The following is a 27,357-nucleotide window of genomic DNA, read 5'->3' as shown; positions in this document are numbered from 1 at the left end:
ATACACACACACACAAATGATCTATTGACATTTTAATCTTCCACTGGTAATAGCAGGAGTGTGAATAAGTATCAGCTGAGACTTAAATCTCATGTTCCTTTACACATTTAAAAAATAATAATATGTTAGACAGAAAAAGTCAAGAACCTTGATTTCACTCACACGTGGGATATAAAACTGAAAGCAATAAATGAACAAACAAGAAAAACAGGCAAACGAAAACTCATAGACACATACGGCAGTATGGTGGTTACCAAAGAGAAGAGGGTTGGGTGGTTAGTAAAGGATCAAGTGGGTCAAACATATGGTGATGGAAGAAGATTTGACTTTGGTGGTGGACACACAATGCAATACAGAGATGATGTATCATAGAACTGTACACTTAAAACCCATCTATAATAATAAAAGTGTAATATGTTAATTAGACCAGACAGCTGAACAACCTCCCAGACGTCCTTTCAGACATCCTTCCGGATGACCTTCTTGGACAAAGCTGGGGCTGCGAGGGCCGAGCCCTTGCACGAATTTTGTGCATAGGGCCTCTAGTATAATTTTATAAAGCAAAGTCACCCTATAAATTCAATTTAAAATATATCAGTGGTTGTTTTAGAAGGTGAGTATAATCGTTGCATTGGAATTTAGTAGAGATATTTTCTATTAAAAGCATTTCAACACTGAACAAAATATGGAGTTTGAAAGTCAAATAACTTATATTCAAATGATGGCATGAGACAATTTCCTGGACCAAATTTACCCTTGGTTTATTAGAGAAAACAAAAGTAGTTCATCAGTCTGATTTTTTAATGCACATTTTCAGCAAATTGAAAAACAACACAACTAGAAACAGCCAACAAACCATGTTTTCTGGATATGCAGTCATGAGGGTATGTGTACACCCACAGGACACTACGTTCATCAGCTTTGCAACCCTAGAGAAGCCTTAGAAGGTATCAGAGCATGCACTTGACATACACTCTCTTTTCCAAGACCTTGCTAAACCTCTACTCACTCCGATCACTTCCCTTGAAGGATTTAAGCATTCCCCAGGAGCAGCAATATCCATAAATTAATGTGATAACTTTTCTGTGTAAACACACCACTACTGAACCAACATAATGTCTTATGTCACTATTCATAGTTGGGTTCAACAGCTCTTAATCTCTTATCCAAATTTCTTTCTGATTAAAAGCATACATGTTTGAGACAATATATAGATTCATATACAACATAATGAATATTATACTTCATATATTATAACATACAAAATATACATATATGAGAAAATAATTTCATGATTTGAAGATATGAAACAGAATGGAACTCATGGAGAAATCACTCTCTAATTCAACAGCTCTTAATCTCTTATCCAAATTTCTTTCTGATTAAAAGCATACATGTTTGAGACAATATATAGATTCATATACAACATAATGAATATTATACTTCATATATTATAACATACAAAATATACATATATGAGAAAATAATTTCATGATTTGCAGATATGAAACAGAATGGAACTCATGGAGAAATCACTCTCCGATATTAATTTTATTTTCATAATGTTGAAAGGAGGAGAAGTAGGAAAATGCATGCAATGTTACTGAGCACTCTGGTAATTCATATTCTAATACTACTTTTTCTCCTACATAGTCTCCAAATTTTGCTGTCATGTCTGTAGGAAAGGCAAATATTTACCTCTACCCTCTTAGGATGTTTTGGCCAGGTTTGAGAATTAAACTGACTGAAGACCTATTAATAAGAAAAAAACAAAACTCAACCCTATGAAGTACCACACAGAACTAATTACTCTACTCATACACACAGATGTCTGCATGCACACACATGAACTTTATTTCCTCTGTATTTCCACGGCTATTACATTGGTTTGGGCTTTTAGTCAATAAGCTCCTAGATGATAGCTGGCCTTGAGACTTTCTCCAGCTAGTCCATCCTCTCTATAGCTCTACTAAAGTTAGCTTCCTAGAAGATGGCATCTAATAAAATGTAATGATTCTTCTTTGGATATAAGTCCTCAACTCCCTAACAGATAAGGCACACAATAAGCTTTGTAACTAGATTCCAGAATCTCTGTTCAACATCTCCTGCTTCTTCTTTTCCATCCATATCCAGTTTTCTCCAAATGCAGCAAACTGTTTACTACTCCCCTTAAATGTCCAGTTATTTCAGACCTGTAAGGTTTAGCAGAGATGATGCATTCCCCCTAGAAAGAGTTGCCAACGAAAAATCTCATTTGGTAATACTTTTCCAAATGAGACATTTGGGGTTTATTTCTGAGATCTCACATGGAGTTAAGTTGCCCCTATAAGACTTAATATATTTGTTTTCAACTTTGTACCATTTTTCATATATGTTTTGACCAAATGCATAATTGAGACTTCTGTCAAAAAATGGACTTATGGAGGAGACACTTAATTGTCCAACCACAGCTGCAGTGACTCTTAATTTCTGGTCTGGGTGCACAACATCTATTGTAAACAGAATAAAAGATACTTTTCTTTATTCCTATTTTCATATATTTATTCTAACACTGACAAGAGGAGTTTTTTCTTCTTGTTCAAATTCTCAATGCTTTCAGTTTTCAGTGACTTCCTGAGCAGGGTTTTGGCAAAAGATCAAATTGAAAATGAGGCTTCACAAAGAATTCAGCTTTGAATTTTTTTTCTAAATCTTTAATAAGACTCTTAAGGTTGTTCAAAATGACCTAAGGGTCATATAAAAAAAAAGTATCAGGTTTTTAAAACTGAATTTCATGGGTGGGGACTGGTTGGCTAGATCTTGGAAGAGAGATAAGTAGTTCCTGTTAAATTCTCTTTTGTGTAGTACCTGGAGCTGGAAGAGAACCCTGTGGGTATTTAATAAGTATAATTTCAAGATAATGAATATATAAAGAAGCACTGTGGCAGGCAAGATTGGGAATCCTACCATGTATTCATTCTAAGTCACAGTCAGGGCTTTCTGAACAGCACACTGAAACTTCGGCTTGATTGCAATGCTGGTGAAAGTGCATCCAAGCGTGATTTACCTGTCAGTTTTCAATTAATAAATGAAGTTTAATTAACTTCTCTATGGCTCATCTTTTCAAGTACACTTGCTAGAATGGTCATTGTTTAATGACTAAGGTGCTTTTCAGGTCCTTGCTGCTCAAAGCCTGGTCCATGTCTGGCAGCTTTACCAGCATCACTTGAGAGTTGATCAGAAATGCAGTTTCAAGTCCCACCCAGATCCACTGAATGAGAATCTGCATTTTAACAGGACCTTCAGTTGATTGAAATGCACAGTAACGTTTGAGAGGCGTTGATGTAAGCCATCACCAAGCATAATTGTCTGGATTCTATTAGTTTGAAAGTATCTGAGACCATGAGACCTAATATGTAAAACTAAAATATTAAATTATTGGGTTATAATACACTAAGAGAAAGAGGGTTTGCTGCCTAATCCTGGAGTATTTTTGACCACCAAATTATAATGACCTTAATAGTCTTCTCTTATGAGGTGAGTAATTTTATCTGTAGCTGTCTTTTGATCACATATTCTACTTTAAATGTTAGTTATCTATGTACAAGCCTCATTTGCTAAACAGTGCTTTGAAGTAGTTGAATACAGAAACTTATTTTATAGTTCATAGGACCTGGAAAACCATAGCTCTCAGAATTAGTAATTCTCAGAATTTATAATTATTCAATATCATAGATTCATGATTTATCAGAAAGATAAATATTAGTTTGTTATCTTGGGATATTGATTTTAAATATATAACATTCAAAAATATATTCCTGCCCTGACCAGTTTGGCTCAGTGGCTAGAGCGTCGGCCTGTGGACTGAAGAGTCCCAGGTTCGATTCCAGTCAAGGGCATGTACCTTGGTTGCGGGCACATCCCCAGTAGGGGGTATGCAGGAGGCAACTGATCGATGTTTCTCTCTCATGGATGTTTCTAACTCTCTATCCCTCTCCCTTCCTCTCTGTAAAAAAATCAATAAAATATATTTAAAAATATATATATATATATTCCCATGTTATTTATAGTATAAGTGCTCAGGAATATATATCATAGATATCATATACAGGTTTAGTAATTCCATTCATGCATCTATTTGAAAATATTTGTTAATTATCTACTCTATGCCAAGTTATATTTTATATGCTTGAGAAACCAGTAATCAAGGCAGCCAAAACCTTCCTTTTTTTATGGAGCTTACATTTTAGTGGGTAAAATAAAAAACTATATAGTAAATCATATGGCAATATTTGCTCTAGAGAAAAAAAAGTAGCAAAGACAATGGGGATGCAGAGAAAGTAGAAAAGGGTGTGGAGTAAATGCTGTCCCACTGACCTTTCTAGGGACTAGTATCTAGGAATTAAGATTAATCTCAGATACTTGAGATTTTTAAGGTGAATGATCTAAATGGGGATAATGGACATAAAGTGATAAACCCTGATGGTCTTGATGCAGATACTGGTGACAAATCTACAAATATTTGATGGTTAGGATGTGTAAGATTTTGCCAAGATGATATAGAGTTCTGGCTCTCAGTTTTCACCCTTGACAATAGTTCCGGGGAGTCTGAGAATGGGTTGGCTTATCTGGAGCATACATATTTCTTGGGTCCCAACTTGAATCATAGTTATAAAAGCATTTTTTCTCTATATCTTATTTCAACCTCACTTAAAAATATAATTCAGTTTTGTTTTGTTTTTTCAATGAGTGGAAGGGAGAGAGAGAGATAGAAACATCAATGATGAAAGAGAATCATTGATCAGCGGCCTTCTGCACACCCCACACTGGGGATGGAGCTTGCAACCTGGGCATGTGCCCTGATTGGGAATCGAACCATGACCACTTGGTTTATAGGTCGACACTCAACCACTGAGCTACGCCAGCCAGGCCAGATATTATTATTATTAATTTATATTGAAGAAGCCAAAGACTAAGAGTTTAACTTACCTTTAGTTGGTGATTCATGTTTGCTAACACCAACGCAAGCTTCAGACCACAACGACACTGAAATGAAATCTGTGTCACCCATGTAGATAGAATGGCTCCCAACCTACCACTAATTTATACCAGTAAAGAATAGACAATGTAAGAAAGGGAGACATCCTTTCTGCTGCTGCAGTCCTTGAACCAAAACTTTTCCAGCACTGCCCTCCAGGTTTTGCAAGTCCATTGGTTAGAAAACCATAATGATTTATCATTCTCTCTCAGAAGTCTTTCTGATTTCGTGGAACCAAACTCCATTTTAATAAGCAGGTATGTAAGTCAAAAGGAAAATGATGAATTACACAGAAATCCATTGTCAGGCGGGAAGTTTAAGTTATCTGGAGTGTCCACAATGTCAAACACCATATGTGTCCACACTATAAACACGTCATGGCTTTTTCCACTTGTTCAGCTTCAAGGCAGTCAGGCCAGGTGAGATGCTGAGCAGAAGTGACAGGAAGGCTACCGTGTCACAAAGAAAGCTTCTCACCTGTCATTTCCAAATAGAGCACTCATCCCTGAGAACGCTAGCTTCTCAACCAAAGGTGGAAGGAACCTCTGCCTCCTCCTACTTCTGCTGGCATATCAGACATTTAAAATAGCCTCTAGTGATGAAAGCCCCAGAAAATTCTTGAAACTGAGCATATACTAGATCAGCCGTGGGCAAACTACGGCCCGCAGGCCGGATCCGGCCCGTTTGAAATGAATAAAACTAAAAAAAAAAAGACTGTACCCTTTTATGTAATGATGTTTACTTTGAATTTATATTAGTTCACACAAACACTCCATCCATGCTTTTGTTCCGGCCCTCCGGTCCAGTTTAAGAACCCATTGTGGCCCTCGAGTCAAAAAGTTTGCCCACCCCTGTACTAGATGGTAAATCTTGGCTTTTCAAATTCCCCAGGTAAAGTGTTCTGCCTCTGCCCTTTTTAGCACTGCATTGTGCGAGCTATTCTCAATATTATCTTGTGTAATGTGTCTGATATCTCAGGAACAATGGGTACCTGCCTTGCCTACAAAATAGTTTCACTCCACAAATGCAAAAGGGAATGAAGATTGTCAGTACTGGACATCGCTGAACAGCAACTGATTATCTTACTCTCCAGTTCCCAGTCCTATTGAAATCACCCTCATTTGGGGAGCCATGTGATTACCAGTCCTCTGAGGCCTTTATTATTATTCTATGACTGCCATGTAAGTGCCAGGCTTAATTTAAATATCAATTTAGCTTTCCTATTTATTCCTAGTTTTTTCATTTATATTCTAATCCATTACAGTCCCTTGTACCCCACCTTTTATTTCATTGGATGATACTTGTGGGGATCCAAGAAGGAAAAAAATCATGGTCTGTGTAAAATTACTTTATTAACAATATAGTTGTATAAACTGAAAACAAATAAGATTTTAAAATGGACACATGAAACAGTTTGACTTCAGAGCAAGATTACTTATCTACAGTTTCATCTATCATCATTATCAGTTAGCTTTATGACAGGATTGATAAAGAAAGAAAAGGAACTAAAATTACGGAGGATATATTAAATATCAGGCATTTTGCCTGCAAAATGTATTATGAATGTATTATGCAATCTTATGTAGGAAAATTAACCCCAATTTCATGAAGGAAGTTGTTTCAGATTAGTTGTCTGACAAACACCAGGACACTCATTTAAATTTAGGAGTTTCTAACTGGGAAGTTTATGTCCTTGCCGCCATCTGATACTGCCTCAGGGCCAGAAATTTGAGAGAAATCTAGACTTAGATCAGAAAGTAGTTTTATTTTTCACTCCACAGTCTCTCCAGGCAGGGGTTATCACTTCTTATCATTCTACCTTCAGACTTCAGGAGGATTAATAGATTATAACAGAATTAGTTTGACAGGAGATTGCTGGCTATGGTCTGATGGCATCTGAGTGGTCTGATGCACTCATTATATTGGCCCTCCATGTCTTTCCCCTTGGTTTTAGAGGCCATGTTGTTTTCTATGATCTTGCAGAATACATGACATGTATTATTGTTTGCTCTACCTTCTCACTTCTTCATAATAGTGTAATGGAATAAGAACTATTTTATTTTGCTTCAATTATTTCAAAGACAGATGTCACTCTGATGATTTAAGCTATGGAATCATAAACCTACAATCAAAATGGTGCCTTTAGATCTTGGAGTGTTTCTTATATTTCCCTAACTTCACTGAGGGTCTGATTGACAAATAAAGACTGTATCAATTTAGGTAGTTCAACATGATTTTTTAAAAGTGTGTTTAATGCAATGATTTAATATGTGTGTATATTGTGAAATAATTATCATAATCAAGTTAATTAACATATCAGTCAACTCACATAATTACCATTGTGTGTGTGTGTGTGTGTGTGTGTGTGTGTGAATGTGTGTGGATTTGTGTGTCTGTGTGTGGTGAGAACACTTATCATTTACTCTCTTTCAAGTATACAGTGCAATATTGTTAGCTACAATCACCATGCTATACTTTAAACCCCCGGAACTTATTCATTTTATAAAGAAAGTCTGTTCCTTTTGACCAACATCTCCCTATTTCCCTCACCTCCCACCCTACCCCAGCCCCTGGCAACTACTATTTTTGCAATTATTTTTATTCAGCCTCTGGTATCACAATTAATTCCACAACTTTTTCTTTTCATAATTAACAATTTGAAGATCAATGCTGCCTTTTCCAAAAGGATAAAAAATAAATGGAAAAAAGTGATTGTTCATTATAGTTATTGCCAATAAATTTGTGCTAAAATTCCAGTTTGAGAGATTACTATCTTTCTTTTAAAATTAGAGTCATTGACAAAGGATGGTAGCACAATGCAGCCATGAATACATATTAAAATGCTTATTAATAGATCCACAAATTAAACCATATGTTGTAAGATTTGGAAAATGAAGGAGGCATTTAGATTACATAATCCATTATTTTCTTAAAAGGAAGTTAAGACCCAGGTCATTTATGTGATTAACACAACCACAAGTAGACAATTTATACAAGAAAGTAACTTCTAGTCCACAGTTTCTGACTTCCTCTCCAGCATCTCTCAAAGCTGATTTTCTTCCTTTTGCCCTCATCCCATCTTCTATTATATTTTAAGATATAGTGAAAAGCAAATTTAAAATTTGCTTTTATTTCTTATTATTGATGATCTAAAAATAGGTTGAGGTGACAAGGTGACTTACAGTTGATTTGTTCAACTAGGATATGTGCCTTGACTTTCAATGAATTGGGAAGACATCCTGTAGTCAGACACCTGCAGACAGTCAACCATATGCCTTCCCTGCGGTACCTCAGGGCCACAGTTCTGGCACGCACATCAAAGTAGCAGCCATCCACTGTGGCGGGCAGTAGAGAAGAGGCCCTCAGCAGGAGGAGTGACAAACTCAGGAGGGTCTGGGCAAGGATGAGCTCTCAACTGAGCCCTGTCAGAAATAAGGTGTCTTCATCAGAAAGTCATCCTCCTGATCTTTGCCAGCTGACTCAGATTAATCCATCCTGGACACAAAGCGTGATTTGTCTAGTACTGAAGCATAGCCCAATGTAACCTTTATGTTAGAGGAAGCTTTTGAAAATGCATTCACCTTTTGAATCTATTACATTTTCTACAAATGTATTGTCTTAGGTAAAAAGACAATATATGTGTGTGTTTTTTTGAAATTTTAGCTAGATGTACCAAATGCAGTAATCCTGAAATACAATGACTTCTGTTATCCTGGTGCCAAATTTTGTTTGGCTATTTTTTTCATACATAATTGACATATAAGTGTTAACGGGTAGTACAGTTTCAAAAATACAATGGCCCTAACCGGTTTGGATCAGTGGATAGAGCATCAGCCTGCAGAACAAAGGGGCCCAGATTCAGTTCCAGTCAAGGGCACATACCTTGGTTGCAGGCTTCTCCCTGGCCTGGGCCTTGGTCAGAGCTCATGCAGGAGGCAACTAATTGATGTGTCTCTCTCATATTGATATTTCTCTCTGTCTTTCCCTCTCTCTTCCACTCTCTCTAAAAATTAATGAAAAAATATCCTCGGGTAAGGATAAAAAAAATAAATACCATAATTCCCAGTGATCAGAACTGGTATTATTTTTATTTTTTGCCTTTTAATAGAAAAATATTTTTAAAAATAAATGCATGTGCAATGCAGAAATAATATAAACATAAAAACATGCATATGGAAATCTATAGGTATACAAGTCACACATAATGGCTTTGAAAATATTTGTATGAAACCCTGGCCAGTGGCTCAGTGGGTAGAAGTGTGTGTGTGTGTGTGTGTGTGTGTGTGTGTGTGTGTGTGTGTCCTTAAAAAAATATAGAAACATCATGTACAAAACCTTTTTTTTTCTTATTTAGGTCTTTATAGTGATTATTTCCTCACATCTAAAACTATTCTTTTATAGCATTTTAAATAGTATTTTATAGAGTGTTTTATTAAAGTGCAAAATTTTATTTTAACAATTTCCCATTGTTGGACATTTAGAGTTTTTCTAATTTTCACTATTACAGATAATGCTTGTTGCATAGTACAACTTTGTAGAGTTCAGAATAAATTACTAGGACTGAGTGGTAGGTCAAAGGGTATACTCACTTTTAATTTCAACAATTTCATTCCAATTTATGTTTTAACTACTCTAGAGCTATTGTCTATTTTGTTCATTTAATAATGTTTAATGGATGTCAACTCTGTGCCAGGCATGTGCTGAGCACCAGAGCAAACGGGTGAGGAAAATAGATACAGTGTGGAAGGAAACAGAGTCATAGAAGTGGAGGGTGATTAATGAAATAAGCACACCCGAATACATGCTATGAAAACAGAGTCAGACTATATGAGAACATTTAGCAGAGAGAACTTACCTAGAGGATGGAGTCATTTAAGTGAGAAAGAGCCACAGAACAGAGTTCTAGGGGAAGGGAGCACACACACTTTTGCCAAGAATTAAAACAGTTTACATTAGAAAAAAGTGATAATATTGTTCATTGTAAAGTTACCATTTTCCCACCAGCCAGAGGATTGGAGGATTGAGAACAAAATTAAATGAGCTATAAAGAAAAAAGAAGTGGCTTTTTCTTTGTATTATGTGTATATAATTAACCCTGCTGTAGTGCACATATTTTTTTGTATGTTTCTTAGGTTGCTGGTGAAACTTAGTCATTTGTAAATTATCTTGGAATGCTCTATGCTCGTTACGCTATCAATACATATTGATATGTGAATTATATAAGTATATTTACCTTTTGTCATATTTTATAAACATTTCCTCTATATTACAAGGCAAAATTATGTTCTCTTTGACATACAGAAGTTTGGTTTTATGTAATCAAACCTTTAATACCTTTTCTTTATGCTTTATGACTTTAGGTGCCATACTTAGCCTTAGAAAAACAATTTTAGCCTTTGTTAAATTTACTGCTGGGAGTACTTTTTTTTGACCAGTTAAAAGGAATTTATACTTCGCAGAGATTTAATCTTTAGTTATATATACTTAGGCATTATTAACCACATGGCCTTATATTTTATATGGCTAACCTTTTATAATACATCTATATTATTGAGCAAGTTATAATCAAGTGGAAAATGATTATTTTAAAACATTCACCATGTTTCCACTATACAAGTGGAAAATGATTTTAAAGCTAACACTACTTTGTAAATACATACCAATACCAATAGCTGAGGATTGCGCTTCATACCATGTTTTGGCACATATGTCCATGTAGACATATACACTCAATCTTAGTGGAGGATTTGCATGAAGAGCCTATTGTGTTTTTTTAAAAAATGGAAAAAACAAAACAAAAAAACCCCTAAGTTTCTTGCCAAGGATCTTAGGTTCTGTCTCAAGTCTAGCATCAACATAGTAAAATTTTGGGTGTGATTTTAACATCTGAGCTTCTAATTAAAGAACAATTAAAATCATTCCTCATCTATTACAAGGATTATATTAATTCAACAGTCATTCAATGATTATTTTGGCATTTACTATACCAGTCTCATAAGAATGCACATACAAAAATCATACACTGGGAAACACGGTGAAGGTTTTAAAATAATCATTTTCATCAGAGTTTGATGAGAGTTGTAAGAGAGATACACTCTGGATGCTGGGAGCACAGATACATGAGGGTACCTGGAGCAGATAGTGAGAGGTAAGGAGACCTTTCCAGAAGAGCTGAAGCCTTGACTGCATGCTCCCAAAAGAGCTAGAGACAGACCCTTGAAGAGTAATGGGAAGCAGGTTTCTAGCCAATGCCCTGTTGTGAGACATATCATACTGTTTTGGAACTACAAACAGATCTCTATGGGTAGAGAAGTGTGCACAGTGAATGAAGAGGTGGAGAGCTTCAGAGGCCTTTACATGATAGGTGAGGTAGTTTGTACTTCAAATGCTATGGAGGGTCATTAAAGATCTTTAGCCGCCAAGTCACATCATCTGAAGGACAGAGAAAAGGTACTTTCACACGTAGAACCAGCACACAGCTGTAAGATGTTAATGTCTTTAGTCACCCAATTGGGAAATGAAAAGCATCCAGGAAAATGAAACCCTGATTTTAGAATAAGAAAATCCACAAAATAAATAGCAATTGTTAACAATTAGATTTAAACAGAAAGTTGGCTTCTAAAATTGTCATGCAAATTATAAAGTACTTATAAAAATAAACAAGTAAGAATATTTAGGAAGCTTTTAAAAATAAATCACACTAATTAAAACTGTATTATATAGAAGCATGAATACGTATAGAAGCCAAAGGAACAAAAAAGAAAGACTTGGAATAACCTAAATGCATAGGGGAAATTTGTTCATAAGAAAGGCAATATCTCCAATGTGTGAAGTTAATATGGACTTGTGGATAAGTGATTTGGGGTCATTTGGTTTAGAGCAGTGGTTCTCAACCTTCTGGCCCTTTAAATACAGTTCCTCATGTGGTGACCCAACCATAAAATTATTTTTGTTGCTACTTCATAACTGTAATGTTGCTACTGTCATGAATCGTAATGTAAATATCTGATATGCAGGATGGTCTTAGGCGACCCCTGTGAAAGGGTCGTTCGACTGGCAAAGGGGTCGCGACCCACAGGTTGAGAACTGCTGGTTTAGAGAATTTAGATCCATATCTCTAGACATATGTAAACTCCCAATTTAATAAACATTTCAGTGTAAAATATAAAACCATACATGTGCTTGAGGAAACTGAGTTAATCATTTTATAACCTTACAGTAGGCAGGATTTTTAAATTATGACTCAAAGCCTAGAAACTATAAAATTATAAACTATCATAATCAACCATAAGTGCATATTTAAAAAAAAATAAGAATAAAAACTTTGGTAAAATTTTATGTCACAAAATGATTAATATCTCTATAAGTAGAAATCCTCAAAAATTCGATAAAAGACAAATAATTTATTAGATAAATGAATAAAGTATGTACATAGTTCACAAAAAAAGAGATACAAATGGTCTTTCAAGAGATAAAAAGATGTTTAATTTCACTCCACATAAGAGAAATGCAAAAATCCAAAAGTTGGACCACATAGTCTATTGAGAGGGCAATCAAAAATTTACTCTCATAACTGCTGCCAAGAATGTGAAGAAAACTAAAATTTAGAGTGCTACCACACATCAAAATATTATGCAGAATTTTTAAAAATGAGGAAACTCTCTCTGTCCTGATAGTAAATGATCTCTACAATACAAGTGAAACAAAAGTAGGTTTACAGAAAATAATAAAATGATTAATACATAATGATACAGGAATAAACTGTTCTGTGTATTCACAACTGTAAACCTACTTTTGCCCATCCTATATATTCTTAAGTGAGGGAAAAGGTTTTAGGACAGTAAATTACAAAGGGGAAGAAAATGTATAATAGTATTAATTAGAAGTTGCACAAAGAAACACTGGGAAACTACACAAGAAACTAAAAATAGTTACATAGAGAGTAGGCGTGATAGAACAAGCCTGTTACAGAACTTACCAGGCGAGGAAGACACACAACTAGGCACTTGGAAGATTCAGAAAAGGCACTTTCTTGCGGGAGCACTGGTGCTGAATGGCCCAGGGAAATCGGTTACCAAAACTGAGAGCTGAATGCAGCGGGTGTTTCTCTTATAAAGGGTACCAAGTTCTTTGTCTGCTTTTTCTTTTTTCTTTATTGATTAAGGTATTACATATGTGTCCTTATCCCCCCATTGCCCCTCCACCCCCCCGACTCATGCCCTCATGCCCCTGGTGACTGTGTCCATTGGTTATGCTTATATGCATGCATGCAAGTCCTTTGGTTGATCTCTCCCCCTTACCCCCACCCTTCCCTACCTTCCCTCTGAGGTTTGACAGTCTGATCAACGCTTCTCTGTCTCTGGATCTGTTTTTTTCATCAGTTTATGTTGTTCATTATATTCCACAAATGAGTGAGATCATGTGGTATTTATCTTTCTCTGACTGGCTTCTTTCGCTTAGCACAATGCTCTCCAGTTCCATCCATGCTGTTGCAAATGGTAAGAATTCCTTCTTTTTTTACCGCAGCATAGTATACCATTGTGTGGATGTACCACAGGTTTTTAATCCACTCATCTGCTGATGGGCACTTAGGCTGTTTTCAAATCTTAGCTATGGTAAATTGTGCTGCTATGAACATAGGGGTGCATATATCCTTTCTAATTGGTGTTTCTAGTTTCTTGGGATATATTCCTAGAAGTGGGATCACTGGGTCAAATGGGAGTTCCATTTTCAGTTTTTTGAGGAAACTCCATACTGTTCTCCACAGTGGCTGCACCAGTTTGCATTCCCACCAGCAGTGCAGAAGGGTTCCTTTTTCTACACATCCTGGCCAGCACTTGTTATTTGTTGATTTGTTGATGATAGCCATTCTGACAGGTGTGAGATGGTACTGCATTGTCATTTTGATTTGCATCTCTCAGATGATTAGTGACTTTGAGCATGTTTTTATATGTCTCTTCACCTTCCTTATGTCTTCTTTGTCTACTTTTTCAAGGGCTTTTGCAGCCCCTATGACAGTTGTAAGGGAGAGGTGAGATTAAGACCAAGGCCCCCACTGGCGCCAGCAGTTAATCTCCTGTGGGGGCTGTGCATGGTTTTTGGTCCCAGTAATATGCGCATTCAGGGAAACAGGTTTGGCAAGGCCAGGACACAAGTGGGAAGGGGGCTGGGGCTTAATTATAGGTTAGCATATTTGTCAGAATGCAGGTTGAGGGGGCAGGACTCAGGCTTCCAGCCCATGTTGCCTTCACAAGACAAAGATTAGAATAAGATTTCTTGTATACCTTTTATATTGCTTTGATTTTAACAAGAATGATATATTCAAAATATAAAATTAATTTAAAATAATAAAATAAGGCCTACATAAAAATACTAATTCATATAAATATAATGTTTACAGAATCTATAGACAACTGAATTAAATAAACAGTATATAAAGTGGAAAACAGATCCATAATTTTTAAATGTGTTTATTTTCATGTTTTATGATAAAAAAATTTTTAGACATTCACTATAATTATAAAATAATAGACATTGATGCTTTCTATACTACCTGTCTCTTGGGTACAGTTGGGTGGTAAAGCATAATATATGTCATAACAAATATAAAAGTATACTTTTGTATGGAATATAAAATGAAAATACCTGTTCCTCTCTGCATATCACTAATTTGAGGTTCTAAGGAGTTTAACCCATTTGTGTATTATTAACATAGTAGAGATGGAAAGTGTTAGTGACTGTGTGGTTTATTAAAAACTAACTACTGTTTAATTTTTGTTGTTACTCTGGGAAGTTTATTTTGGTTTCTGAGTATTGTAAAGTTCCATACTTGGAAAACCTACCCAGGCTAAAATCAATAGCATCATCAGTCACTTGCTGCCTCTCAGGCCCCGTGTGTCCTGCCGTAGCATTCAAAGTGTGTGTGTGTGAGAAGCGGGCTTACCCTTGGAAGTTAGAGCTATTGAATGCTAAAATGGATTTGACTACTTTAGAAGAAGTCATTCAATAGCCTTCAGGATTCTTCTTGTAACAAAACAATTTACTCCTACAAGGCCTAAATTATCAATTGAATGTAAATGAAAGACTTGGACAGACACCTTGAAGAATATGTACAATCAGAAGGGCCAGCCATGAAGTGAAGACAACCACAAAGCAACAGACAAGAAAGCAACCATGTCTGTGGCCTTTATTGAGGGAGGGGTGATGGATAATTAATACGAAGAAACCCATCCTGCTTAATATTACCTCGGCTTATTAGTATAGAAAGAAGTGAACGCTCAAAAGAAGAAAATAGAAGAGATTTAAGAATTTCAAATTAGCAAAAGATGACAAAAGAAGGAAGGAGGAGGTGGGCATACTATATTGTAAATCAGAAGACGCCTTAATCAATAAGCCTGTTCATTTTCGCTAGCGCTAGCGGGCCCAGAGGAACTCTTGCTTCTCAAATTCTGGGGCCCAATATGGTGGAAATCTATCCTATTTATATGTTTTTTAGCTCTTTGTTTTCCAAATTTGGAATGAGACTTTGGACCTTCTGAGAAAAAGTCCTGTGTGCTGGGACAGGGCCGTGAGACCATATCTCAAGGCCTGGCCTGGCGCCAGCACTGACAACTCTGTCTGGGGCATAGCCTATGGCCTCTCTGGCATGGGGAGTAGTCTTATTTTCCCTATTATTTAAGCAAGCAACTGTTTACAGAAGCCAGAATAGCAGGGTTAAAATTTTAAACAGTAGTTTTTACCCAAGATAGAGGTTACTATGCTTCAGGAACAGTAATTATTTGGTACATAAATGTTTCATTGAGCATTCCAGCTCAGAAAGAACTAATTGAGTGTAGAAGGGGGTCAAAGTTATAATCCAATAGCCTTGTTGCCTTTCATTTGGCCTTCACATCTGTGTTGCTTTTGAATAAATCTTTGAAAAAGGATGCGTTCCTGATAATAAAGAACTTGGCAAAGAAAATCAGTGATTTGGAACTTGATTTACCAGCAAATAATGGACCAGCAGAGGGATTCTGTAAAACCAACTGCAGCTTGCCATCCGCTACAGTGGTAGGGGGTTCTGATCAGCAATTAGGCTTGTCAGTATCACTTCCATGCCCTAGCTTTGTTATTGTTTGTCTTGCTTGCTTTCCAAGTAAAGAGTCAAACAGAAGAATTCCTTGGAAAACATAAATAAATTACTAGTCTCAAATCATTACTTCTAACATTTTCTTTTAATTTTAAGTGTTATTAGTCAGCTCATAGAAGATTTTGGCATGTAGTCATTATGTGAGGATTTAAAATGAAATAGATGACACTCTAAAGTGACAGATGGAACTTCAATCATTTACAGTGAAAGAAGGCTGAGGATTCTTCTGGGTGCACTGAATTTTAATTTAGTGGTTATAAAAAATAAGAATTTGAAAAGCTGGATTGAAAAGTGCTCATTTCTTTTTATGAAGATGAATGATTACAAAACTACATAGCTTAGGTGAATTTTGAGAATTTAAGTCATTTCTAATTCGTATTGAATAGAGAGAAAATAAATTGATCTCGGCACAGAGTAACTTTAAATAACACCTTCGCTATATAAATTACAATACATTCCACCACAACTGTCATTTCTCTTTGTTATTAAGCTCTGATTTTTTGAGGCTGTATCATGTATTAGAATTAGTTTTGTAGATTTATTTATGTGTTTACCTGTTCATTGTCTCTTCCTCCCTGTAGACTGAAAGCTGCCTGATGGCAAGGATCACCTATGATCTCTTTACGACTGAGGATTCGGCATAGAGTAAGTGCTCAGTAAACACTTGTTGAACTGAATGTATTAATCAAACAACACAACAATCAAACATAAAGCTTTAATCTCCTATTTGGAACCAAGGTCTGAGATCACATAGTTGATACTTTGAAGGCAGCGTCCCAAGAAGTTCTGGCCATTAATTTTTTTATTATTATTTCTGTGTTGCTTGACAGTTTTATGCACATTTTCTGAATTTATGGATTTGTATTTTCACAGTAATGCATGTACTTGCCTGGCAAATGGAAGAGCGTATGGTACACCACACCTAAGGAATTCTTTTAGGATCTTCAATATTTTTTCCTATCTTATTATTTCCCTATTTCTAAACTTATTATGGGTCAGTTAATCTCTATCCAAAACATATGGTGAACAAAGCTTACTTTCCTAGCCACTACCTTACTGCCATGTATACTCAGACAGGTATCTTACTTTTGAATCTGAAATAGGTAAAGGTATTGGGCTCAGGAGCTATATTGAACCCAGGGTTTTAATAGGTATGAGTGATGGTTTGGCCTCATTTTGTAAGAAATGAAGAGAGCGATGGCCATTGGTAGGTATTTGGCTGGAAGAAAGTTGAGGGGGGGGATGGGGAAACATGATTCATTTCTCTCTTTATGTCCTTCTCCATTATGTTTCTAACCTTAGTGAAATTTCTACCAAGAAGAGTAATCTTGATTCAAATTGAGCAGGAGTGAGCCTTGGTGTCCTTTGACCAAAAATATGACATGTGGACCTGGAGAAGTAATAGCCTCATTAAGTCTAATTTTAATGAAATACCAAGACACATGCTCTCTAACAAGGACCTTGGCCATCCTTTCAATTAGTTCTTAAGTTACTTAATGTTGGTTAACTACTACCTCCATGAGAGGATGTTTTACACAGGAAATCATTGCTGAATTCTTCAACCTAAATGTAGGAGACTCCATTTGTGTCATGTGACTCTCTGCTGGCATGTTTCATTTGGGATTCATATAATCATCCATTATGGAGCACCCACTGTATGCAAAGAATTGAGTCTCATAGCCCAAAGATACAAAGACCAATAGGTTATTCTTAAATGGTTTTTAACTATTGTTTAATAGGAAACATAATTCATTTCCAGGGTAATAATTTGAATACTACAAAGGACTCTTCTCCTCCCCCCAAAATAAAAAATTTCTCTATCTTACTATTCTTGCCACAGTGCTATTTTCTGAAGTACAGTTAAAAATGATCTCAATTTCCCTCTCTTAAAAATGCTTTTGCATGTAAGTGCTATATATATATATAATAAATTTATATATGATAATAAACTTATTTTATGTACATAAGACATTCTATAATATTCTGCAATTTTTCTCACTTCATGTAATAACAATACATCTTGAAATACTCCCAAACAGTACAGAGTGATTAAAATAAAATGGAATAACCCAATTTATTCATGTATCAAAATCACTTAATGAGTTTCTACTGAAAAATATTTAGGTCTTTACTGAAAGACTGCAGTGAATATTTATATCTATATCCTTGTACTTTCATACAAAAATACCTGTATAATGAATTTTTGTTGGTGGAATTGCTTGGTCAAAGAGTATTCATGTTTTAATTCAAATAGTTATTATTATTACAAAGATTCTTTCACCTGATCTAATCATCAAACCAACATGAGACAGATTAACAAAACAAATCAAATTCATTTTTTATTTAAGGGAACACCACATATATGAGAGTCAGAGTCCCCACATTCCTACTATTGATGTAGCCATATTATTGAAAGAGTTAATATACATGATTCAAATGGTATAGGTTAGGCACCTAATAAATCTTAATTGAATTTGTGAACAAAGATACACATACCATATTTTAAAACCCTTCATATTTATCATAAAATCCTATTTGTCTCTGAAGTAGTTCAAAATAATATTTAAGTGCATTTATCAAATGCAGTTATATGAGAGACAGAGTGTGACTATGTATGATTAAATATGTGCAACATACATGCCACTAAAGAACACCACCAATATATAATTTCCCTGTGCTTTGATTGCAATCTTATATTCTTAGTGAGTAATAGCTAGTCCAATAGACTCTACTGTAAACTCTTCATCTATGAGATTCAGTACCCATATCGCAATGTTCTCTGCCAAGTGCTTTACCACAATATTCTGTTTGAGTGTGTACCTGATGTGTGTGTAGCCTTTTTCTATTGTAAGCTGTCATTCTGCCATGTATTGAATGTCCTAGGAAAGTCTTTGACTTATTAATACTGACAAAATACTTTAGAAAAGCCTGAGGAGAATATCATTCTATATTTTCAAATATAATGTTTATAGTAAGTTTAGGTGGAGAATAAAGAAGGTACAGTTAGGAGCTAAGTAGGGACTGTTGGAAGATATTTGACATTAAAAGGCAGCTAAAACTTCTCTGGAACCTGAGAGGAATGCCCAATCACAACCCATTAATTTACTTTGGCTGTTTCCCCAAAATAATGTTTAAAATGGAAGAGAAATTGCCCATATATGAGGTCAGAAACACAACTCCATAGGAGCCATGTATACCTCCAGTTCAGTTCGTGCTTTCACTACTGTAGCTCTTCTCAGTTTCCTAAGCAGGGTCTATGTCAAATCAAAGGTCCTAACATAACACAACACCTGAAATGTAGAGGCCATTATTCATGAACTATAAATTTAGGCATCTGCATCTTGGACTTTTGTTGAGCAATATATAGTTCTTTCACGATTTATATCCTCCCATGTTAAATATATATAATATATTATATATCACATACCACATTGCTCTTTTTTCTATTAGGAATGTTTTTCCATCAAGCAATGCAATAGAAACTTAAGTATACAAGTTGTGAGCTGGATTATCCATATGCTAATGAGCAGAAAGGTTACCGCCAATGTGCTTAAGTAGTAAGCTATATCGATAAGGGAATAAGCGAGGCAGAACCTGGGAAAGGGGTACAGGAGTACTTATAACAATAAAATTGGGGGGTAAGGGAGGGCAGGGGTTTGTCAAGGGCGGGGGGAAAAAGGACACATATGTAGTACCCTTTGTAATACTTTTAGCAAAAAAAATAAAATAAAAAATTGATAATAAAAACAATAAAATTTAAACTAATACCAGAAAACATAGATTCCAAGAGCATTAAGGGGAAAAAAAGAGTATAGAAATGAGCAGGGTTTTTTTTTTTTTTGAAGAGATGAGAAAATTAGCTAATTTTTTAAAGCCCATGATTCACAGGAAACAAGAAGAAAATAAAAACTGGATAGACAATATAACATCCTAAGAAGGCAATGCTGGCAAAGAAAATGAAGTTTGTAGAATTGGAAAGAAATAAAAAGAATAACTACTGACTAAAACTCATCGGGGAATACTTTTTAAAAAATGCGAACGTACATAAACCAGCAGGACCAAATGAAATAGATCCCTGGGCGTTGAGGGACTTGACTAATGAACTTCCCAACACAGTCGCAATTGTAGCTGGAAAGTCGTGGAGTACTGCAGAGAGCGAGAAAATTGGAAAACAACAAGAAATGTGGCATCATTTACTAAAGAAGGGAAGCATAGTTCTATCATGTACCTTCCAATAAGCTGAGTGCCGACACTTTAAAAAACAAAAGAGACTATTAGAGCTGCCCTACTTGCGTTCCTCCAGGGCAAGCACTTTAGCGTGTATAGTGTATGGCTCAATTTTCAGGGCAAGGGAAAGCTCCATAAATAATATTTGCTGAAGAGCGTAACTGAGTCACTATTGACACAACCCACTTGGCAAATTCAGTTGTTTCTCCGACGAAAATCTTATATAGAATAGACAACAGAAATTGAAAACCTCATAGTTAAACGTTATTGATATTCACAGCATACAATAACTTACAAATTATTTTGTTAATTTGTAACAACACGGGATAGAGGTGACGAGCTGTATTTTATTGCATCACAGAGCTCCCATGGGCTTTGGTGTCAGGCGGGGCTGGATTTGAGCCCCTGCTCACTTAACTAATTTTTTGACTAGAGAAATTTATTGAATCTTTCTGAGTCATAACCGTTCATATACAAAGTGTCTCACAATAGGAATTATATATTTATTTATGTGTGATGTTTTTCATAAAGGAAATAGGGCAGTTACCCGTGAAAATTAAATAGGTAACATGAGAAAACAAGCTGATTACATAAACAGCACCTGGACAAATAGCAGGGGGCCCATACAATGTAGTTCCATTCCCTGTCTCCATCTCTACCACAACATCCTTCAGTTCTCTTTAACACAGCAGCTAAGTTTTAAAAATAATTAGATGGCAGATCCCTAGTTTTCTATATTCATATTAATTAGATTGAAATAGGAGATCTCTAAAGGAAAATAAAAGTTCAGCCTCTTGATAGAATATTGCACAAACTTCAAATAAGTGATTTGTTCATTACAAAGTGAACTAAATTCCTAATTGTGGTTTTGGGCTTCCTGTGTACGGTTGGACTTAGGAGTATTAATAAACAAAGAGGGCATATTCAAGTGGAAGATGAAAAATATGATGAGCAGTTCATTACTGCAGATATGATTAAAATTAATATGTTTAACTTTTTTCTCTATAAAAGGGCAGCTACTTTAATTTGCTTTTGAAATTAATTTAAAATTATTGCAGTTAACTCATAGCATGGGAAAACTATATACAGATCATTGAAACTTGACTATTTCCTGCACTCCTACACTGATTTGTTTACTATCTTCCTATCTATACCACTACGCTGCTCTGTTGCTTTTATCATTTACTATGTCAGACAGTGGAGACAGAGAAGGCTGAATTCCCAATTATTTTCAAGGTGTGTTTTTTTACTGTTATGATTGAAAATGAAAAGCTTCTATTCTCCTACAGAAATACTTATTATTATATTGATTAAGTATTATTATATCAATGAAATTAAACTTCCAAAACTGATTTTAAAACCCTCCATTCAACCAATGAGGATTTCAGCTGTTCCACATTCTGAAGGTCAACCAATTTATGGCAGCCAAAATCCTGTAACTAAAGCCGAAGGTCACCCAGCACTTAAACACTGCTTCTAATAGCCCACTAATTTCTGATAGACACGTTTCCCAAAACCCATATCTAAAATCAGCAATGTGCTTTGTTCAGAGATACAGCATCTTAAAATACAACTCTTCATTGCTGAGCAAGAAATAAAACAGTTTTATTTCAAATATTGAGTGGCAATTTCTTCCTCAACAGACAACAATCAGAAAGTTGAAATTACATTTCAAGTCATTTGTAAACAATTTCAATATCTTCTGAATCATATTTTGTTATATTCTATTCACATTAATAACTTCAGTGACTGAATCAAAGAAGAATAACTCTCCCGGGATATATAGGCAATTACTTCTGCATCTCTTGCTTAAACCACAAGTAAATGATATTTTTATAGACTGAATCAGCATTTACTTAAATTCAAAGGAGGATCTATAACCCAGGAATTGAACTTTTTACTATGTTAAAAGTGTTTCTGAAATGAAATCTTCAAGAAAAGAAACAGGAAAAATATTTATTTAGAATGGAGTTATATGTGGTGATGGTGCCTTCAGGGTTCTGTGTCCTAACTTTATGTTGTATAAAGGCAAATACTAGCACTAATCTCATCATCAAAAGCTTTATATGCTCAATAGTATCTTGCCCTGATTCCAGACAAGTTAGTTCCTCCCTTAATGTCCCAGGTTCCTTTGAAGCTGCTGCTCCAATGCTGGAGCTCAGAGGGAGTGAATCCGACTAAGGCCATGTGTGGGCCCTTTAAGAGGAACTGCCTGGGACTTCCAGAGCTTTCATGTCACAGCCACAGATTTTTTAAGATGAGAAGGTACTTAATTTTCTAATATTCTTTTGAGGGATATATGATAAAAAACTTTAAATGTAGCTTCCCTTAAACATCATTCATTGATTTTTTCCTGCCCAATACAAGCAGATGGAATTAAATGTGGGTGACTATTTTCTATTTTACATTAGAAAAATATGAATTTGAAATGAGACAAATAAAAAAAAACATATACAAATATCCCTTTTGTAAGCCATTATTTGAAAATTTTCTATTTTACATTAGAAAAATATGAATTTGAAATAAGGGACAAATAAAAAAAAACATATACAAATATCCCTTTCTTAAGCCATTATTAGTACTTGAGTTTTATGTTTCAATAACATTTATGAAAAGGTTATTATCAGAAATAACCATACATGTAACAATTTCTGCCTTTAATGAATGAGTCAAAGTGATGAGAAAATTAGCCTAAGCTTTAACAGAAAATTGACTACAAGGCATTAGGAATTCTTCTGTGGATCCCTTCTACAGCTAAGGGGCAAGAATTACTGGTGAAGTCCTTACATTTGCATTCGCTAGGGAATATTGGTTCAGAGACGATTTTTTACTTGTCAGTAGTCTCGGGTGTTCTAGTTCCCTTCTGTGTTTGGTTGATTTATTATGAAATACTTGAAATACACAAAACATGCAGAGTAACATAATAAATTCCCAAGTGCCTGTCACCCAGATTTAAGAAATGTTAACACCATACTGCATTTGTAGTTTATTCTTACAGAAATAATGATTTACCAACACAACTAATAACCACTGTGTCTCTCTTCCCAAATATTCTCTTCCCTTTATCTTCAGAGAGTCAGTGCCAATTTACACATTACTATTACTACATACGTATCTATGTATAAACATATAAAATATAGACTGTTTTAGAGACTTTTAGGCTTTACATAAATTACATCATACTATGAATTACAACATTTTCTTTTTCCTCTTAAACAATATACATTCAAGCAGTGTTGCTTTAGAATTGATGTAGCTCTAGTTCAGTCATTTCATCTATTGAGATTTATTCCATTTTCTGAATTAATAAACCATGAGTTTATTTTTCCATTCTTCTTCTTCATAGATACTTAAGTATTTCCCCCATCTTTATCTTTGCTTGCTTATTGTTTACTCATAGTATTTCAAAATGTATTGCAGTAAACACGTCAGTCAAAGAAAAACAAAGCCAGACGTAGAAAGGAGAGGCTTTATTCAGAAGAAAAGCAATGGCCATAGGAAGAAGACTCCAATCTCCAAAATCTGCATGCATATCACAATCAAACAAACAAATAAAAACAACTTTTCATTTTATGGGTAAACAAGGAGAAAGCAGGGATAAACATAATCGTTTATAGAGAAGCTGGACACCCAAGGAACAATAACCAGTAGGATCTAACAAGAAAAGGGTCTTTCTGTGGTCAGTCAAATGCCAGGAAAAGCATTTGATAAGGGGGCAGATTTCACTCTTTCAGTGCTTACTTGTGCTTGGGGCACACAGAGTTTAGGGGCGAAGGAATGAGAAAAACCTGACTACACATTGGGCAAGACAAAGTAGAGGATAAGAAATGGGTACGTGTGAACACCTGATCAGTCTTTCCTGCTATTTATGAGACAAAGTCTGTCCTTGGACACGATTAGGGATAGAATGAAACTCATTGAGGTTATTAGGGTATGAGTAAATACCCTTCCTAATAACATCAGCCTATTTCTTATTGGCCTGTTTCATAAGGCCACATCTGTCTGCAAGGAAGATTAATAAATATAGATATTGATCAAGGCATATCACTTTCAAATACATTCTTATTTGTATTTAAGAAAGAAATGCAACCAGTTTCTCATTTTAGGTGTTTGTTTTGCCTTTTGGAGCACAGCTTTGATGTCAGGAGTAAAAATGGGAGCCTAGTGAATAAGAGTTGGCCCAGACTTTATAATGACCTGTATTTATTTAACTCAAGTTTATACAAGTCTAGGGGTAAATTTATCCTATTTTAAAATAGAACCATTTTTTATTTATTTGGCTTTACTCATTACTGCATTTGACATGGAGTCTGAGAAAACTGAAACTGACTTAATGATTTTTCAAAAGCTACTGGTCTTCCCCAAATAATGATGATCAAAAATAACTAAGCCTAAAACATGAAGGGAGTTTCAGATCCTGAGGATTTTGCATAAAATGCTTGAACTAAGATGATCAGCACTTATAAACTGCTCTTCAAATATATTTGTACTGAGAGAACATGTAAGGTTTCCAGGGAATCCTAATTCAGGGCATAGAAAGGGCACTATGTGTATCTGTTTTCCTCACTAAGAAGGCTGTTTAGGATTTTATTGGATCATCTCCTAAAGCCATCTCCTTTGCTCATTTACACAATCTCTGCATGGAGACAATTCATTTTCTGGATGTGAAAGCCCTTCATTCTTATCTAGTTTAACAATGTGTATGCTGCTCAGTGTCAGAATGAACGTTCCTCTAGTCTTTTCAAGGCCAGTCTTATCTTTACAAACATTTCATGATCTGCTTTATCATCCTACCCTGGAGAAGATGGATTTGATATATTTTGTTTAGTTAAACATTGTGCTTGGTTTGAAACAGCACACTAAGATAATGCTATAGTGTTTAATCCTCTGCTGCCTTTCCAGTCTTTCCTTCCTTCGAGTCCTTTCTCATTTTACTTTTGTATTGCTACATTTTCTATCCTATGCCTGCCATATATCTCTTCATCAAAGATATTTATTTTTTATAATTTAGGTATCAGTGGTTGAGCAATATTTTTTGGACTAATTTTTAAAAATGATTCAATAATTGTCAGCAACTTTTATTGTTTTCTTTCAGCAATTCTATCTGTTTCATTTTATGGTTTGGCAGGGAGGCTTATTTCTTTTATTTCCTAATATTTTAAGCCATTCCATATCTATCTGTCACCTATAGCCTATTTAAATTACTGTTCTAACTTAAAATGTAGTATCTACAAAGGGCAGTAAAAAGAGTTAGTTTTTACCCTTATTCTGTTAAGGCTGAAAACCCCCTCCTCTAGTCAATTTATGAACTAGAAAAACATAAATGCAGAACATTGATCTGCATAATTTAATATGTTCATGCTCTTGTTCTGTCTTGATTACTCAATTTCCTTCATCTTCTATAGAAGTCATTCTATATAATGACTGTAGAATGTCTTGGTGATATTTCTAGAATTTCATACTTCCATTAGCAATATATTCCATCAAGGACTGCAAAAACAGAAACTGCAACTTTCAAACTACCAACTAAAATTAAAAAGAAAAAAATGTGCTATTATAATCTCCCTAAACTTTCAAACTACCAACTAAAATTAAAAAGAAAAAAAATGTGCTACAGACTTGGTTTCTACAGGATGCCATCAAACAATAGAGTATTAATTTATTTAAGTATGACCATTTTAATAGATATGTAGCGCTTGTTTAAATTTGTAATTCACTAATGATATTCTGATGACAAATATATATTGTATGATAAATGTTGAGTATTTCTTTGTATTCTTCTTTTCCATTTGTATATATTCTTTGGTGAGGTATCTGTTCAGATCATTTGCTCATTTAAAAAATTGTTTTTTTTAAGTTATTGTTGAGTTTTAAGAATCCTTTTCATATTTTGGATACAGATCCTTTATTTTGGAATCATTTTCTTTCAGTCTATTGTTTGTCCTTTAATTTTCTTAATAGCAACTTTTATAATCTTGAATTTTACATTTAGGCTTATGATTCATTTTCAGTTAATTTTTGTAAAAAGTGTAAGATATGTGTCTAGATTCGTGTGTTTTTTTTTACATATGAATGTATATCTTTTATTTCCTTTTATTGTCTTACTAGGGGCCCAATGCACAAAATTTGTGCAAGGGGCTCGGCCCTCGAAGCCCCAGCTGCTTTGGCCCACCCTCATAGCCCTGGCTTCGTCGGAAAGATTGTCCAGATGGTCATTCTGCTTTTCTGTCTAATTAGCATATTAGCTCTTTATTATATAGGATTGTATTAGCTAGGACTTCCAGTGTGATATTAAATAGAAGTGATGAGAGGACCTATCCTACTGTATTCCAGATTTTAGGGGAAAATAGATCCATTTTCTCACCATTACATATAGTATTAGCATAGTTTTTAGAAGATATTCTTTATCATGTTAAGAAAGGTCCCTCTATTCCTAATTTGCTGAGAGATTATCATGAGTTTGATTTGGTATTGGATTTTGTTACGTGCATGTCTGCACATATCGGTGTGAAAGTTCCTTTTTAGCCTGATGATGTGAGGGATTACATTATGTGATTTTAAAATGATGAAACAACCTTGCAATACTAAAGTAAGTCCCACTTGGTTATTTTACATCATTATTTTTATACATTTTTGGTTTTGATTTTCTGATTCCTGCTGAGGATTTTTGTATCTGCATCCATGATTAATATTGGTTTTTTAATAGTTCCTTTTGTCTTGTCTTTATCTGATTTTGGAATTAGGATAATGTTTGCTTCTCACAATGATTTAGTAGTAGCTTCTTCCTCTGCTTCTGTTTTCAGGAAGAGATTTCAGAAAACTGTAATTAATTTAAATTTCTTCCTTAAATGTTTGGTGTTACTATTGAAGCCATTTGCGTACACTGCTTTCTTTTTTATTGATTTAATTTCTTTAATAGGTATATGATGATTATTACTCCTGTGAGTTTCAGTAATTTTGGTATTTCAAGGAATTGGTATGTTTC

The sequence above is a fragment of the Myotis brandtii genome, unplaced genomic scaffold (assembly GCF_000412655.1).
Source record: "Myotis brandtii unplaced genomic scaffold, ASM41265v1 scaffold84, whole genome shotgun sequence".
Taxonomy (NCBI): domain Eukaryota; kingdom Metazoa; phylum Chordata; class Mammalia; order Chiroptera; family Vespertilionidae; genus Myotis; species Myotis brandtii.
This window is presented reverse-complemented; position numbering follows the sequence as displayed.